Source organism: Oryctolagus cuniculus, chromosome 13, assembly GCF_964237555.1.
Source record: "Oryctolagus cuniculus chromosome 13, mOryCun1.1, whole genome shotgun sequence".
NCBI lineage: Eukaryota > Metazoa > Chordata > Mammalia > Lagomorpha > Leporidae > Oryctolagus > Oryctolagus cuniculus.
In genome coordinates this window covers 101,635,509-101,654,347 of record NC_091444.1, presented here as the reverse complement: position 1 = coordinate 101,654,347, position 18,839 = coordinate 101,635,509, and the positions used below count along the sequence as shown (strand labels likewise).

Here is an 18,839-nt window from a genome sequence, read left to right as displayed (position 1 = left end):
AGATGGCGGTTTCCACACGTGGCGCAGTTTTAACGAACATGTGAGGCGAGCAAAGGCAGCGCCTGTGGAAAAACTACTTCACACACGCGGCACCCTACTCCATCCCCCAGGGCGACGGCTTGGGGTTTTCTGTCGCCGCCTGTCGCTCAGTCCATGTCTACCTCCTCCCCCCCGGCCCCCAGGGCGGGGCTCTCGGGACAGGCGTCCGTGCGTGCGAAGCCCACCGGCACGCGGCCACAGCACCGTGTGCGCCTGCGCCTGGCGTCGCGCCGGGGCGGGGCAGCCCAGGCGAGGGCGTGTCTCCCGCGCGGCGCAGGGGGCGGAGCCTCGGCGCCCCGCCCCGCCCCTCCGGGGACTGACCTGCCGGGGCGCCGGGCCGGTGACGTCAGCCCGCCGTGACGCGCGCTGTGGGATAACTGTAAGTTTGTGAGGATCCTACAGCTTCCTGGGTGTGCGGGGCCCGGGTGTGTGTTCCTGGGCAGGCCAGGCGGCGGCGGCGGCTGTGGGGGGCCTTTGATCTCTGGGAGGCCGGGGGAGCCGCAGAACCTGGAAGGCACAGGTGCCCGCTCGGAGCCCGGGCGCGCCCTCCTGGCGGGAGGGAGCAGGGGTCAGGGGAGGCGAGGCCGCGCCCCGCGAGGCGGGGCCCCGCACCTTCTCCCTTGGGGCCCGGAGAGCCTCTGGAGAAAGTTCAAGTGCAAAGTCCTGCCCCGCGCCTTCCTTGATAAGGGGTCTTGGATTGCTTCTAGTCACCCCCTGGGCCTTGTGGGTGGACATGCTGAGCCCCGTGTGGAGGGTTCCCTCAGGGACTAAGGGATCCAGTGTCCCGGGTCAGCCCCTGGGCCCTGCGGGTGGACACGCTGAGCTCAGGTGGAGGGTTCCCCCAGGGACTAAGGGATCCAGTGTCCCGGGTCAGCCCCTCGGCCCTGTGGGTGGACACGCTGAGCCCCGTGTGGAGGGTTCCCTCAGGGACTAAGGGATCCAGTGTCCCAGGTCAGCCCCTGGGCCCTGCGGGTGGACATGCTGAGCTCAGGGCAGAGGGTTCCCTCAGGGACTAAGGGATCCAGTGTCCCAGTCAGCCCCTGGGCCCTGCGGGTGGACACACTGAGCTCAGGGCGGAGGGTTCCCTCAGGGACTAAGGGATCCAGTGTCCCGGGTCAGCCCCTGGGCCCTGCGGGTGGACACGCTGAGCCCTGTGTGGAGGGTTCCCTCAGGAACTAAGAGATCCAGTGTCCCGGGTCAGCCCCTGGGCCCTGCGGGTGGACACACTGAGCTCAGGGTGGAGGGTTCCCCCAGGGACTAAGAGATCCAGTGTCCCGGGTCAGCCCCTGGGCCCTGCGGGTGGACACGCTGAGCCCGGGGTGGAGGGTTCCCTCAGGGACTAAGTGATCCAGTGTCCCGGTCAGCCCCTGGGCCCTGCGGGTGGACCCACTGAGCTCAGGGCGGAGGGTTCCCTCAGGGACTAAGTGATCCAGTGTCCCGGGTCAGCCCCTGGGCCCTGCGGGTGGACACACTGAGCTCAGGGTGGAGGGTTCCCTCAGGGACTAAGGGATCCAGTGTCCCGGGTCAGCCCCTGGGCCCTGCGGGTGGACACGCTGAGCCCGGGGTGGAGGGTTCCCTCAGGGACTAAGGGATCCAGTGTCCCGGGTCAGCCCCTGGGCCCTGCGGGTGGACACACTGAGCTCAGGGTGGAGGGTTCCCCCAGGGACTAAGGGATCCAGTGTCCCGGGTCAGCCCCTGGGCCCTGCGGGTGGACCCACTGAGCTCAGGGCGGAGGGTTCCCTCAGGGACTAAGTGATCCAGTGTCCTGGTCAGCCCCTGGGCCCTGCGGGTGGACACACTGAGCTCAGGGTGGAGGGTTCCCCCAGGGACTAAGGGATCCAGTGTCCCGGGTCAGCCCCTGGGCCCTGCGGGTGGACACGCTGAGCCCCGGGTGGAGGGTTCCCTCAGGGACTAAGTGATCCAGTGTCCCGGTCAGCCCCTGGGCCCTGCGGGTGGACCCACTGAGCTCAGGGTGGAGGGTTCCCTCAGGGACTAAGGGATCCAGTGTCCCGGGTCAGCCCCTGGGCCCTGCGGGTGGACACGCTGAGCCCGGGGTGGAGGGTTCCCTCAGGGACTAAGGGATCCAGTGCCCCGGGTCAGCCCCTGGGCCCTGCGGGTGGACACGCTGAGCCCGGGGTGGAGGGTTCCCTCAGGGACTAAGGAATCCACTGTCCCGGCTCGCCTTAGGACCTGGTGGGTGGCCAGACCGTGGAGGATAAATCCTAAGGTAACCTGCCTGCTGCCTCAGTTTCCTTTTTCTTTCAAGTGGAGGTAAAGCAGCCTCTGACCTAGTCCATGATGGCCACAGAACCAGAAACATGGTGAGGGGGCGTCAGAAAAGGCACGCTTGTAAACTTGCTGGGGGAGCTTTATAAAGAAATCGGGTACCCCCACCCCGGGAATGTGGTGACTGCTGGCCATTTGACAGAGGGTCTTGATCTTTCAATTTTGCCATCTCCTCACTTCTCACCACCACCACCCTACACCCCTTGCCATTGTGATCATGGACAACACTTGAGCTCGTGGGGCAGCTTGAATGATCGGTCATGGAACTCTGTGGAACAGGAATCAAGAAATAACTGGTAGCATTTTCACGGTGTTCTTGGCAGTCATATCTGGGCCCCTCACCTTGTCTGGTTTTTGCAGACAAAGCTGTTAGCCTGCTGTGACTGGCATGTTCTGCTCAACACAGATATAGCACGTTTTAGGGCCCGTGCTCTGTCGACTTGGAATGTGCAGTCTTCCCTATTTGATTGCTTGAACCTCTTGGCTAACTCTTAGTATGCTACTGATGAGTTGGTCCTGTACTCTAACAGTTCTCCAACTCTGGGACACATTTGTCAGGAACTTTGAAGGGAGAGTGGTGTGCATGTCTCAGGGTGTATTTATACCATGAGGTTGCATTTCTGTAAATTGAGTTCAAGGGTGAATAACTTCTCATCCCGGGAGGGGAGAAGAGCTTTAGACTCAAAAAGAAGTGGTTTTGATTTGTTTTTCCTCTCCTATTTGCTAGCTCTGTGTACAAAGACAAGTCAGCCAAAGTTGGATCTTTCTGAACTCTAAAATGGGAAATGGTACTTCCGCTGTTGCTCTGTCAAGGGTCAGATGAGATCCTGAAAGTGACAATGAAGTATGGTGTTGTTATGAAGAGAGTTGCATGGGTGCCCTAGCCCAGATGGGATGCGAGTGTTCAGGAGTCGTAGTCTGAGTCAGAACTAGAAATAGAACCGTCTGGAAGACAGGCTCCAACTTAGTGGTGCTCGTGTTACAGTGGGAAAGTAACAAAGAGTAAATGCATAATACGGTTTCACATAGTGATCGGTGCAGTAACATAAAGGGAGGTCAGCAGGCAGCAGCGGCCCAGGGAAAGTTGTTTTACAAAGGGCCTGTGAGGGAAGGCCATTCAGGGGATCTCAGTGGTGGGAAGAGCTTGGGAAACATCTCAGGAAGCATCAGACAGCTGTGAACACTTCCATAGAGGCACATGTGTCAGGCACTGTTCTAGCCACTGAAATTCTATGCCAACCTTCTGAGGTAGGTACTCAGATCTCCATGCAAACTGACACACAGAAAAGTCAGACTTTGCTCAAAACTGCACCAGCAAAACGTGGAAGAGACCGTATGAGATTCAGGCAAGGGGATTTCTGAGTGTGTGCTTGTCATCGCTCTGCGTTCTGGTCTGCCTCAGAGCAGGGCCAGCACAGGACAGTGACGTGAGGTGGAAACCAGTCAGAGGTGCTCAGGGCAGAACAAGGCAAGGTGAGAGTGTTCTGAGGGCAGCGTGGAAAAGGGAGAGTGGCTGCAGGTGATGGAGGCCGGGCGAGCCAAGGGGCGCCTGGCAGGCTCAGGTGAAAGCTGTTGCTGGAACTGTGAGAGAGCCTGCGTCATCAAGGCAGTGGCGTCCGATCTAAGTTTCACTGCGTGGAAACTGAGTCCTGGGGTAGAGTGTGGAGTGAAAATGTGAAGATGGGGGCGGGGGAGTTGGTGCTGTACCCAGGGGGCATGATGATGGTGGCTTGGGGAAGGAGAGATGATTGTCAGTGGTGAGATTCCTGATCCTTGAAGCTGACAGGACTTGGGGATGGAGAGTGTGAGGAAAAGGGAGAGGTGTGATCTTGTCCCCTGGATCAACAAGGAGAATACTGGTGTTTACTGAGCGGGAGGCACAGACAGTGGAAGTTGTGAGGCAAACACTGAATTCAGTTTTGGACACATTTTAGATAATCTGTTAGGATACAGTCTTACTAATGCTAGCAATAACAGGAAGTACTATGTAAGCATAAACTGTTCCAGCGTAGGGTTGTAAGTACTTTCACATCTTAATTCACTTATTCCTGGTAATTACTATATGTGCTAGGAACTATTTATGGTCTTCATTTTACAGATGAAAAAACGGGGCACAGACAGGTTCTCAGTGACTTGCATAAAGTCAACCAGCTTGTAACGGAGCTGGGATTGCAACCCAAGCCATGTGGCTTCAGAGTCCATGCAGTTGATTCCTGAAACTACCTCTAAATAGACACGTCGAGTATGCATGAGTATGAATATGAAACTCAGAGCAGTGGCCCAGGTTGGAGCTACAAATTTATCTGTCTGTAGAGAAAGCCTGCTTTTGTTCATAAAAGCCTTAGCTGGCGGCACGAGAAAAGCTAGACAGTGCGTGGAGATAGGCCAACTGATCTTTCGTTATATGATTGGCTTGTGGCAGCCAATGGAAGATCTTCCCCCGTGGCACCCCGGACTGTGGTTCTGTGAGGTTTCTGCCTCTTTTACTTTCCTATCTCTGGTCCCTGTGCTGTGCCTGTCACATAGTAGAGGTCAGGGATGACTTTATATGCCGGACATTTGGCTAGGTTTTGGAAGTGCAAAGATGAATAAAACACAGCTCTCTCCCTGGATGAGCAGAGTGTGAGGAAAAACTTGTGGGAATAAAACTGCAGTGGACAACATGCATAAATACATGCTAATTCGTTCATTGTGGTCGGCTGCACCTCCTCCCCTCCTGCCGGCCGATGACTTGAGAAATGGGGCATGAGTTGGGCAAAGGAACCAAAGAATGCCTAAACGATTGCAGGACGAATTGGAGGTGCCCCAAGAGCCCTTTGCGCATAGGAATTACTCCCAATTGTGCATATTTTACTACATTTGCATTAGTTTTATTTGGCAATGATACAGTTTTCACCAAATGAAATAAATTCTCGCATTTGACTGTCCTTGTGGAGTGATGAGTTTTTCCAGTTCTATTACCTCGGTGTTGACAGGGCTCACTAGTGAAATAAGAGAGTTGGCTTGGAATGGTGCAGCTTGCATAAGAGAGGGTGATGGAGGGGCTGTGTGGAGTATTTAGACAGGTTTCCACCCGGCTTACGTGTCTCACACCGAAGTCTCACGTATTGGAAGAGGTTGAGTTTCTTTGCTGATCATCTCTTTAACATTTAGATTTTTTGTTTCATTTTGTTTTGATCCTAGAAAGATAATCTGGTGATACACATCCTAGGTAGAATTAGAGATCAGATGTCTTGCATTTGGAATATTGTAGAATATAGAGACTATAACAGCACATATGAAAATAAAAGATGAGTCTTGTTTCTGTACCTTTTAGAGCATAATTCCAACACAGTTGTCACAATTTTATTATTACCTAATGTGAGTATTTCAAATTTTAGCCGTTAAAAGATGATATAAAATTGTGTCATTGTAGATGTCATGGTTCAATTTAGAGTTTTTTCCTTAACAGTCGATAAAATCATGTTGTTTAACTTTTGAAGCTTTCATTGGGAGAGTTATCTGTGTGACCAAGTTCCTCATCATTCGGAACAGAACACTCCACAGATTTAAATGTAGAAAGGTGCCATCTCATTGTGTAGTACACAAAATTTTAAATCTGCTGTGGTAGCTTCTCTGCATTTAAGGGACTGGAGATGACTATTTATATCGCATGCTCGGTTAGCTCCCCTAATAACATCGGATACCTGGATATGGTAAAAAGTAAAACTGCTGACTAATTGTGTCTGGTAGCTTGCGGTAGAGCAGGTGGAATGGCCAGTCCTGTTTGAAGACAATAGAAGGCGCTCTGTCTAATACTGACCCTGATGAAATATAGCATTATAGTTAATGAATGAAATCCAGATTGCTTTAAAATTTTATATTTTCACTAGCAAATTTTACAACTACTTTAAGTGTACTGATGGAAATATATGGAAACTATGTCTAGTGGAAAACAAGGTTATTGAGCTCAGTGATCATACACACCAGGCATTTAAATGTAAGTCTTAAATTTCCACGTAAGGTAGTTACTCTTATTTTTGCACATTACCTTGAATTCACATATATTTGCAGTAATAGCTCCTCTGAATATATTTAATTAATATAAATTGTGCTAAATTTTTACTCCTTTCATATTTGGTTGCTTAGAAATTAAAAACTTTAATTTTGTGTCTCCCCTCATAAACATGAACGGCTAATCATTTGGAAGTGGAAACTAAGCCTTAGTGACAGGTTAACCAAGTTGTCACTTAACAGAACATCCGAAGTAATTCTTAGAAAGAGTTAAGCAGAAACAGCATGTTGATGAAGGGATAATGGAACTGTAGCTATAGTTCTTCATAAGATGTCACCATCGTATAAATCGCATCCCTTTCTTGGTTCACATTGCAGAACTGCTGATTTCAAGCTGTGTTGTAAGCCACCAATCTGTGGAGAGAAAAATGTGGGATAAATACTGCAATATAGGATGGGTCTAGCCAGTGGATCTCAAATAGGGATAATTTGGCTCCTCCAACCCACTCTGGGGACATTTGGTTGTCACAGCTGTGTGGAGGGGCCTTGCTCCCAGCATCTAGTGGGTTAATACCAGACATGTTTCTGAATATCCTGCAATGTACAAAGCCACCGCTTTACAGCGAAAAATTACCCAGTTCAAGATGTCAGTACCACTGATGTTGAGATCTCTTGTGTTGGTTTTTATCTATGAACTTTTTTCTTACTAAAATTAATTTAATTGGCACATTATATAATTCTGGAATGTAACAGGTTTGTAGTATGAATTTCCTTTGATTTTTGTACACACTGAATTAGCTATCTCACTGTGACATGATTGTTTACATCTTTAAAAATATCCTTTTCATGGGACCAGCGTTGTACAGTGGGTTAAACTACGCTTGCAATGCTGACATGCAGTATCAGAGTGCCAGTTCAAATCCTGGCTGCTTCGCTTCCAATCCATTTTCCTGCGAATGAGCCTGGCAAAGCAGTGGGTCCAAGTACTTGGGCCCCTGCCACTCATGTGGGAGACCCAGATGGAGTTCCTGGTTCCTGCCTTTGGCCTGGTGCAAACCTGGCTGTTGTAGCCATTTGGGGAGTTTGGATAGGACTCACTCATTCACTCACCCACCCACCCACCCACTCTATCTATCTGTCTTTGTCTTCTGCCTTTCAGGCAAATAAATAAATCTTTTTAAAAAAATATTTTTCACGTTAGTTTTCACATGTGGTTGTAACATGAAACAGGTAAGGCCCGCATTATCATCACTGTTTGACAGATTAGGATGCAAACGGAAGTGACTTTTCCATATGTGTTAGACAAGTTAGTGACAAAAGCAGGGCCTGGAAGTCTTGAAGCCTGGGACCCTCTTGGAGTTACCAGTTGTTGCTACCTCTTTAATCTTCCTGAGAGTTATCCATTCTGCTTTACAGGATATGTAAGGAAACTGGTTTAAAGATACTAAACCGCCTATTCAAGATCGCCAAGCTCGCAGTGTTCCCCTGTCTGTAGAGCTATGCTCCCTTTCTGGGTGTTCTTCTCTAATCAACAGCTTTGTCAATTTCTGGGTAAATTCACCACCTGTGCGCCTAACCTGCCTCAGCAGATCTGTTAGCAGAGTCTAGCAGTCATGTTGCCATTTGAATCCATGGGTAATTCAGTGTTTTTCATCCTGCTCTGATTTGACGTGAGTAGAGACGTCCCTGGGCCTTGGTAAACTGTCAGAGAGCATGACTTTCTCTTTAGAATTTGTTCCTCGGGAAGTCTAAGTCCAAAAGCAGACCACAGGGAGAGCTCTTGACTATGTGTGAGTGTTGTTGGCTGCGGCAGACACACCATAGGCCTGCTTTGCCAGTCTCAGAAGGGGGCAATTCATGTTTGAGATTGGTCTCTTGTACTCATTTTCTAATATGCTCATTTAAGTCAACTTTGAGGCTGTTTCCTTCAGTTTTTCTCTGTGCTGATGCAAACCTCAGGCTGACTTCAACAACAGGCAAAATGATATTACAGTCAGTTTTTATTTTCCTTCTAAGACATTTGGGGTTTATCTTACTTCAAGTGAGTGTATCTTTTTTTCTGAGGTGATAAGAACTGGTGATGATCCCTTTTGTTGCAGATTGGGAAACTTGGGTTTATCAGTTTACAGAAATAAATCAGTTTCAAACATAGGATTTTGCATTCAGGTTTTCAGATTTTACAAAACCAAGACAGATTGTTTTCTCCATTAGATTAAAAAGGGGGCCACCACTTGTGACTCTGGCATCCCATATGCTAACTCCACTTCTGATCCAGCATTCCTGTTAATGTGCCTGGGAAGGCAGCAGAAGATGGCCCAGGTGCTTGGGTCTCTGCCACCCATATGAGAGACCAAGATGGAGTTCCTAGCTCCTGTTTCAGCCTGGCCCAGATGTGGCCACTCTGGCCATTTGTGGAGTGAACCAGTGGATGAAGAGCTCTGTCTTTCTCTATGTCTCTGCCCCTCTGCCTTTCAAATAAATAAATAGATTGGTCTTTAAAATATATATATACACTTAAATATTTGACCCAAAATAATTTTCTTTGAAGATTATTTGAGGATATTCAATTCTTGGTATACGTTTCAGTCGTTGGAAATTTTAATTTATATAACATGAGTGGCTGGACTTGTTGCATTGATAGTACCCAGTTATGCATTTGGGATTGAGAGAGAAAGGTAGAGGACACCTTTGCTGGTGCAGTTGTATATTAGGCAAGAATGATTATAATTATATTGAAAAGGGGAAGATTCCCAACTTTCCATTAGGCCAGATTGTTATCACAAAAATGTTCGTTCTTACTTCCTTGAAGAAAAACATTAATATGTGAGTAACAATAATATTTATTGTATTACCAAGGGAAGAAACCACAACTCAGGTATAGCTGAAGCACAGCTAAGGAGAGCCATGCCTTCACAACGTAGCCCTAAAAAGGCATAGATATTTGCATGCAAGGTTTTGAGGAGGCATGGAGTTTGGATCAGCTGGTTTTCAAAAGTGAGACCGTCTTCAGTACTGGCCGACTTTAAACTTGGAGCCTAGGGGTGGCCTGGCTTTGAGGAGGGCGGAGGATACAGAGGTGGGGCAGTGCTGATTGGCTGACTGGCTTGCTTAAGTGGAAGTGTTAAGACGACTTCAAGGCTTGATTGACTGGGGCAGATTTAGACTGGTTTTGTGGATACTTGTTGCCAGCTGGGACAGAACCAAAGAACAATCTTCTCCTTTCTTGAAGACGAAGAATAGGTACAGCTGCTTCTCCATTTCTACATCCAATATGTTAGTGTTAGCTGCTATGCTAATAAAGCTCACTTTTGATTTTGCTTTTCTTCTGAAACTTAAAGCAACGAATGCAGTGGATATCGCTTGCATTCTAACAATCTCAGAATTGTATCATATTTGCAACTCAGGCTGCTTCAAGGATTATTTTTGTATGGAGTTAAAAGGTAATATGTTTTTTGTGAAAATAATGCTTTAAAAGTTCCAGAGAAAGCTGTGTTACTTTAAGGTCTATGTTTCTCTGTTGTGGGAGTGTATTATAACAAGTGCCTGCCAACATTAGTCTTAATAGATGCTGAATTATAGATCTAGAAGTTTGTTGTTTTTGCTGTCATTAGAGACACATCTAGACAGGATTAGTTTTTGAAAGTTGACTAGCAATTATTATCAACATTTTAGAAGATTTAATGATTACATTGCATGTCTTTTGTATGACTAGATAGGCTGAATCATTTTAGTATCTGAATCATTTTATCACAATTATTATATTGTAGCACTGTTTATACGAAGTATTTCAGTTGTTTAATGTTTATTTGGAATATTTTTATTTTTTAACCAGAAATAAAGACCTACTATCTATGACTACTTATTGGAACTGTGACTAACCATTTTTCTAAATCAATCTCTAAATCAAACATTTAATAGTTATTTTGGAGGCAGAGGGACAAAGAGCCAGGCAGGCAGGCAGATAGAGAGCTTCCGTCTACTGGTTCACTCCTGAGATGCCCACCATATTTGGGGCTGGACTGAGGTCAAAGCTGGGAGTTAAGAACTCAGGCCACATCTTTCTCATGGGTGCCAGGTTCCCAATACTTGAGCCATCAGCTGCTGCTTGCCAGGGTGCACATTGGCAGGAAGCTGGAATTGGAAGCAGAGCTGGGACTTGAGCCAAGCACTCTGACAAGGGATGCCAGCGTTCCGAGCCACATTTGAACCAGTGCGTCTAATGCCTGCCCTCTTTTCCCTCCAGATGGGCGTTAGCCAATGGGAAAACTGTTCTTCCGATTTGGATAAAGCATTTTTGTGTGAAAACTTTTTAGCAGAAAAATGTAAACCCTGATTTTTGTTTTTGTTTAGAAGTCAAATTTCTGACCTGCTATAGTAGTTAACAAGAGGCTAATTTGGTCTAGCATTAATATTACAGTGCTGTTCATGAAATTTTTTTTCATCTAAGTAACATACCTTTTTCTCTTCAACATTTAAACTTTATAAATTTATGGTGAACACTTAACTTTATATGAAATTTTTTTTTACCTAAGTAACATACATTTTTATCCTCAACACTTAAAATTTATAAATTTATGGTGAACACTTCACTTTTCTGAGAAAAAATTGTCTTTGATTCCTGACTAGGACTGTTGGGTTATTTTTGTGCCATCTGCTGTATGAACAGTGGATTTGAAATGTGTTTCTTTTTTGTGCATATTGCAATGAAAAGTTCACTCTCTTATTGCCTAGTGATGTGATTAAAAAAAAAAAAAGCCTAGGTTAGATGATCTTTTCTAGTAAAATGAAAAAACCAAAAGTTATATGCTCTTTAGTGAAAGCCTTATTTTCTAGTCTTTGCTGATGTGTAAAGCAGTATGTTTTTAAATTGTATTTCTCTGGTTACGAGTGAAGCTGAGCTTCGTTTACTGCTAGTCGTATGGATTTCATATCCAGTTGCCAAATTTAGCAAAGAAACATATAGGGCATCCTGTTAAATTTTAATTTGAAGTAAACAACAGACTTTCAGTTAAGGGTATGCCATGCAATATTTGGAATATACTTAGTTCTGTGGAAAAAAATTGTTCATCTGAAACTCTATTTTTAAAGATTTATTTTATTTATTTGAAAGAGTTACAGAGAGAGGTAGAGACAGAGAGAGTGGTCTTTCATTCGCTAGTTCATTCCCCAGATGGCCGCAGTGGCTGGAACTGTGTGGATCTGAAGCCAGGAGCCAGGAGCTTCCTCCGGGCCTCCCACATGGGTGTAGGGGCCCAAGGGCTTGGGCCACCTTCCACTGCTCTCCCAGGCCACAGCAGAGAGCTGAACCGAAAGAGGAGCAGTCAGGACTAGAACTGGCACCCATAAGGGATGCTGGTGCCCCAGGCCATGGCTTTATCCTGCTGCACCACAGTGTAGGCCCCTGAAACTCAAATTTAATGGTACATCCTTTATATTATCTCACACCCTAATCTCACTTTCTAAGAATTGTCGTCTCTTATCAGATTTTCAGTTGTGTTTCATGTCTTTTTGTTACTGTTTTTGCAAGAGTCTTGGTGTACGCTAATATTAATCCCTTGTCTTTTTTAGATCCTACAAACATGTCTTTCCAGTGTTTTACCTGTCTTCTAAATTGCCTGCAGTGTCCTTTGTTGAGCAAGTCCTTAATCTTAATGGAGTCAGTTCTATCAAAATTTTCCCACGCTATTGGTACTTTTGAGATTTTTTTTTTTAAGAATTCATCACCCTGAGGTCATAAATGTATTTCCTTTAACTAGTTTCAAAGTTATACCTTTTACATTTAGGTTTTTAATGCACCTGTTCATTTTGTGCAGAGTACTGTTAGGAGATGAGGTTAGAGAGATAATGTTGGGGGATAGATAGAATGAAGACCAGCAGGCAGTTTTCAGGACTTTGGTCTTTATGCTATGAGACATAGGAAGCCAATGGAGGTTTTGAACAGAGGGTGCCAGAGTCTGAAATAGGCTTCAGAAGAGATTCTCTGGTGGCCATGGAGAACAGATTGTGTGAGGGTGTGGCAGAGACCACTGCTAACTCTTCTCCAGCATCGCATTCCTTCTTGCTGCCTTGAACACTGAGCTAGAAGCCCTGTTGTGAGGGTAGCAGAACCACCCTCCATCAGCCTGGTTTCTTGGAGTAAAACCAGCCAGGCTTGCCATCTTCCAAGCCACGTGCCTATCTCTTGTTTTGACGAAGAGAATGAACTTTCCTGTTTCAGCTACAGTAGTTTGACATCACTTTATCACAACGGATTAGCCTATCTGTATGTAATGTCAAAATTGGCACCTAAGCTGGGGTGTTACATAATGAAAAGCTGAAATACTTAGGATTGGCTAAGTGGTTGGTTGACAGATGGTAGAAAACCTTTGATGGGCTAGAAAACTGGTGCCCCTTATACGGCAGCAGAGGATTTGATGAAGCTGTCGCCTCTGATAACGCGGAAGGCCATCGGTTTGTCTGCCCGGTGTGTACCGTCAGGGGGTTGGTGAGAAAGAGTCAAATGGCTGATCTGAGTTGACTATTCCATCCTGATTTAGCAAAGAACTGCACGAGGGTGTCACTTAAGGGAACAATCAGTCCATTTGCAATTAGAGTGGAAGGGGCGTTGCTATGTAGCTTATAGTACATTACTAAGGGAGAGTCTCTGGACCTGTGACCGATGGCCTGAATGGACTGAGACATCAGTTAATACATGGCATTGCAGGGTTGGAAGAAGTGGCTTCTGAATGCCCAGAAGCAAGAGGCGAGCTTGTTGGGGACATCCTCTTAGCTTTTCTTGGCCTGACGGTGGACACCAGTGCAGGCAAGGATCCAATGAAGGATTTGCTTCTCCACCTCAACCAGTCAGTTGAGCTGTGCAAAAAAAAAACTGCAGTTGCAAATTGACAAAGTCTGAATTCCCCACAACAACAAGGGTTTATTTTTTGCTCATGACATACTGCCTGTGGCTGTGTTCCATATCCTCTGTCACTCCCAAGACTTAGTCCAAAAGAATAGGCTTTGTTGGGGGGATGGGGGAACGTTGCCGTTTTGTGATAGAGGGAAAAGAGCTGCAGCAGAACCAGCATTTGGAAGTGGTGTGTTGCTTCTGTTTGTGTTTTATTGGCCAAAGAAAGTCAAATGGCTGGGCCTGAAATCCATTGTGGACGAAGGAACATCTCAAGTTCCATGGCCTTCCCTGGTGTCCCTGGGGTAGGGTGACTGAATCCTCTGCGGTGACCCTGGTGATCTCAAGGTAGCCAACTTTAACTCGAGAGAGAGGGGGGCTGGTCTGCACAGAGGCCAGAAAAGGGGAGAGGGGAGTTGACAGCTTATTGTCTATGGCCAGACTGAATCTCTAGCTCTGGGTACCCTCACACAGTGCAACTGCAGGCCAACAGCCCTCCTGAGTTTTTGACAGGATTGTGATGCTGGAGATCCAACAGGTTTGGCTTGCAAAAGCCTGACCCCTAACACAACCCTCGGTCCGTACAGTTGCAGTGGTGGGAAGCAGGCTGTTAGATCTTTGTAGCCCCTTTGGAGCACATACTTCTTCCATGTGTACTTCACATATGACCAGAAGGAGAGTGGAAAAGAAAGAATCTTCCAGAGTCAAGGCCAGGGCTCCAGCAGACAGTCAGACGGGGGTTCCTTGCAGAGAACAGAACCTAGATTTAACCAATGGGCTTACTTTCCTGTTGGAGCAGAGAGTCTTTGCAATTCCTTTCCACCAGTTTTCATCATGGGTAATGCACGTATTTGTTATATATTTTTTTTCCAAGATGAAAGACTCAGTTGCCTTCTCCTGTTTGTATTCCACCATTGCACACGTGCTGGCTGGAGTGCAAAGTTATTCCTCAGTTAGTCAGTCACTGGCCCAGGAAGGGGCCACGTGGATATTTATTGAAGAGGGCTGTCCGTCACCTAGACTTTGAGCTGAATCTTGTAACTGGATGGGACTGATACATTATCCCTTTAAGAGGAACACTGTTCTGGAGTGGGAGGAAGGATGAACACCATTTCTGATCTTTAGGCAGGCACATGGCCTCTACAGAGAATCTCTCGCAGGCTGCTATGGGCAGCCTTTTCTAAGTTCCAGTCCGTGGGGTGAGAGAGGAAGTGATGTGAGCTACTTTTAAACTACTTTTCTGTTCAAAAGTTGCCTGTCTGTCATATCCTTTTCCAGCCCACCATCTGCCCTGGCATGTCCAGGAATGTGGCTCCGGTGAGCCAGCTCCAGTCATTGACAAGGGGAATACTTCGGGGTGGTGGGAGAAGGCAGGAGGACCCTGGGTTTCTGGATGAGCTTGCAGAGTCACCTGGACTGTGCAGGAGACAGAAACCCCTCTTTCGTTTGAGTCACTCTCTTGTTATAGCATGTTAGCCTCTATCCTACTTAACACTGATGGTAATAACAAACATAGAAAGGTAGATTTGGAATTCTTTTTTGTTTTCAGTTAAAACTTTTCATTTACATCAGGGACTGACCTCACAAAGTTCATGGAATATGTGTGTGACGAAAAAACTATGCATGGATTTGAAGTTTTGGGTTTTTTTTTTTGCACAAACTGTGTGTATGTATATGTGTATGTTTAAATCAGAGTTATAGAGAAAGACAGAGGGAGAGACAGAGAAACCTACTATCCACTGGTTCACTCCCCAAATGGCTACAGTGGCCAGAGCTGGGTTTGTCTGAAGCCAGGAGTCAGGAGCTTCCCCAGTCTCTTTTATGGGTGCAGGGGCCCAAGGACCTGGGCAATCCCATGCTGCTTTCCCTGGTGCATTAGCAGGGAGCCAATCAGAAGTGGGGCACCATAGGGGATGCTGGCACCACAGGTGGCGGCTTTACCTGCTATGCCACAGCACCAGCCCCTAAATTTGTCTTTTAAATGTTTTTTCCCTGAACTTTTTGAAGTAATTTGTATGTTCCTTTTATAAAAATGTATATTTCCAATTATGTAGTTTAGGAATAAAGCAAAAAATTCTTTTACTTAAGTTTCACCCTTATTGTAATGATGTATTTTTATTTTCATGAATCTATGTTTTACATAGTTAAATTAAAATTTTTATCCTGATATTTTTGGATAATATCCATTTTCTTTGTTGTTTTAGAATTCTTCCACTTTCGCAGTTATTGTAACATAACATTCAGTTTTGCAGTATTTTACTTAAAATTTCGTTGTTAGTTGTTATGAATGAAGCTGTCTGCCCAAGTTCCTGTGTTGAGGCCCCAGCTCACCGCGTGACAGGGACGGGGCTTGCAGGGAGGTAAGGTTCAGTGGGGCCCTGGCCACGTGGAGCTGGGGCCCTTCGAGGAGATGAAGAGGCCCCAGAGCTCCCTGTCTACCATGGAAGGGCACAGTGAGAGGGTGACCGTCGGCAAGCCTGGAAGGGGACCCTCGCCAGAACACGACCATGCTAGCACCACGATCCTGGACTTCCGGCTTCCAGAACCACGAGAAAATCCCCGTCGTCATGTATGGTTATCACAGCCTGAGCCAAGTGATGCACTGGCACTTAGATGACTTTTCAAGTTTTCTTTCTGTATTCGATCATGCACTTCCCAGCACCCGGAACTGTGGGAGAAGAGGTTTCTCTTGTGTAAGTCACGCAGTTAGACTTCTGCCATTGGGGTCACCTGCAGAGACTGCGACATGCTTAACTGCTGTGCTACATGGGCAGGCTTCCCTCAGAGCATCTCTCAGCAGCGGATCAGACTGTGAAGACGGGCCAGGAAACGGTCCTGAAGCCGAGAGACAAAGATGCAGAGGTTAAGGATGTCAGCACTCTGTTGGTGAGGTCTAGTAAGTTCTGAATGAGTTGGCAATAAGGAGTCATCTGGGGTTGGGCATTGCATTGTAGCAGTTCAGGCACTACCTGGGACACCCGTCCTGCATGTCAGAGTCCCGTTCTACTTCTGATTCCAGCTTCCTGCCATCATGCACGCGGGGAGGCAGCAGGTGATGGCTCAAATTCTTGGTCACTGCCACCCATCTGGGAGACCTGGATTAAGTTCTGGGCTCCTGGCTTCAGCCTGATCCAGCCCGGTTATTGTTGGCATTTGGGGAGTCAAACAACAGATGGGGGCTTTTCTCTGTGCTCTCTGCATTCCAAATAAATAAAAATAAATAAGTAAAGTACAAAGAAGTGACCTGTGCCTCATCAAGAGCAGTTTGATAATTGCGGAGGGGTCAGTAGTCAGTGACTGGGGTTGTGGGCAGTGAAAACAGCCTGCAGCCTTTTTCCAAGAAGCTGTTCTGTGACAGCAAAGGGCGAGTAAGGTGGAGGCAGGAGAAAGAAAGTCTGGGGGGAGGGGTGGGGTCTGTGGGCTTGCTTTGCTCGGTGGCTTTATTATAGGAGAGATTTAAGCGTTTACGGGCAGAGTCTGATAAGAAACAGAAGTGAAGATGAGGAGGGGGCGGGCTGTGGATAAAGGAGGCCAGTAGGTCCCTAAGGAGGTGCACGGCTGGCCTTCCAGAACCTGGGCTGGAGGCTAGCATGGGGCAGGAAGAGGGACAGAGCCTGGGCAGAGCCAGGAAGCAGGGAAGAACGGCCGTGCAGAGGAAGCTGAGCCAAGATGGCTGATAAGCAGCTGGAAGGAAGTGCGGGGAGTTTGGAGCCGATTCTGTGGGACACAGGGGAGTGGGAGCCCAGGAAAGGACTGAGGGGCAGCCGTCCAAGGGGCCTGCAGAGATGGGAGGCCACGCGTCTGCAGAGCTCCTGACCGCATGGCGGGGGAGTGAAGAAGCAGGCCGTCCTGTTGGTTTAGAGTACAGTCCAGCAAGGATCGCATGCTGTTTGTTCGTTCCCTCGATATGTATTTATTTGTTGAGCATTTGTCTTCTAGACACCATTCTAGAGCAAAACGTGATCAAAGTCAAGGCTTTGCCCTTGTAGCTTAATTCTAGAGGGGAGATAGACAAGAAGCGTGTGTGCGCGCGCACACACACACACACACTCAGCTAGTAAGAAAATGTTAACAATGAAGAACAGTAGAACGGTGTGGCTGATATTTTAACTCGTGTGATCAGGGAAGAGCCTCCCGGAGAGGAGAGGTGACCGCTGAGTGAAGCCCCGACTGGGGTCTGAGCCACAGCAATGCACACACACGTCCAGAGAAGGACGCCCAGGTGAGCGGAGAGCAGGTGCCAGGGTGGGGGAGGGCCCGAGTGAGGAGGAGAGCCGTCTAGTCCTGCCGGGTTTAGGGTTTTATCCAAGCGCCATGGGAAAGCCATCAAGAGGTTTGAGTCGGAGGAGTGATGTGTCTGTGGGACTTTTCCGGAGGCGCACACTGGCCGCCTTTGGGAGACGTGATTGGCGGTGAGCCGTCCAGAGAGCTAGGACGAGGCTGTGTCTGCAGGCAGCGTGCTGGGGTTTGGATTTCCGCCTGAAGAATCCCGGCACTGCTCCTTTAAGCAGACACAGGGCTCCACAATAGGCATTCTTCTCTGTGGACCAGCGACTGACCCCAGCCTTGGCTCGCACCGCACCCTTTCCTGTTTTTGACTCTGCTCCTCACCGGCTTCATTATTCACTCTCCCGTTCTGCCCTCACTTTGTCCGACCTGATGCACGCTGTTGTCTTCCTGACCACGACTTCCTCTCCGTCTAGGTTTGCAGGCCTTTTTGTCACACTCTGACTTCAGACTTGTCTTCAGAGAGTTTGCACTGGACACCCCATGTGTAAACCAGGTGACGCTGAGGGAGATGAAGGTTTGGGGTGCAGTGTTCTGCTCACTTGGGGTTGTCCTTTGATCTGCAAAGCAAGCCCAAGACACCGCCAGAAAAAAAAAAAAAAAAAAAAAAACCAGCCTCCCAGTTTGCAGTGCAGCAAAACCCTGCGTTGACCTGTGGCATGGCCTCCTGCAGCCGTGTGTCCCTGGATCACCCCAGGCTGTGATCCCCCAGCTCAGCCTGTACCTTCTTAATCCTTGGCGCCTGGCTTGCTGGAGTAGCATGTGTACCCTCCACAAAGGGGTGTGCCGAGGGCACTCAGACCCAAGAGGTAGCATAGTGCACCTTCCCGAGTGTGTGTTTTACTCACTGGCCATTGTGTAACCTATGAAGCTGACATTTACACAGAAAAACTAACACAGTTCTGTTTACAGGCCATGGATTCTACCTGTGCTTCTCAACAAGATCTTTTATTGGTTTTAAATAGGGATCAAGAAAACAAAGGAAAATAGGTATGTCATAGTTTCGTCTGTAGCATTTGTATGACAATTTTAAGGAAAAAGCTACAAAATTTAGAAAGGTAATGTTTGCATGGGCCTCTTAGGGTTAAACTTCAGTCCTTCTGGACCTCATTAGGAATATTTTGACAGAAAAGGTAGAACTATCTTTGTTCGTTGTTGGATTTGCAATTCTGTATTTTTGTTTCAGTGTTTCCTGGGTTATAGCATTTTTGTTCAGCATGGAATAAGAGCTAGCCACAGTTTCAAGGCTTTGAACCATCAATTTTTTTTTCTTTTTTCTTTTCTTTTTTTTTTTTTTTTGACAGGCAGAGTTAGACAGTGAGACAGTGAGAGAGAGAGAGAGAAAGGT

At 47.3% G+C, this 18,839-nt stretch overlaps 1 protein-coding gene across 23 annotated transcripts in view; it reads left to right on the top strand.

The window, feature by feature from the left end:
- The first annotated feature begins 262 nt into the window (after positions 1–262).
- Positions 263–18,839, top strand: part of ZNF438 (zinc finger protein 438) — a 154,904-nt gene continuing 136,327 nt past the window's right edge. For 8 of the 23 annotated variants that reach the window (XM_051821668.2, XM_051821673.2, XM_051821670.2 and 5 more), the window contains exon 1: positions 264–418. The gene's annotated coding sequence lies outside the window, so the exon portion shown is untranslated. Of the gene's footprint in view, positions 419–2,083; positions 2,361–18,411; positions 18,482–18,839 lie in introns of those variants that run through there. The other 15 variants (XM_051821655.2, XM_051821657.2, XM_051821632.2 and 12 more) reach the window with 6 other exon arrangements.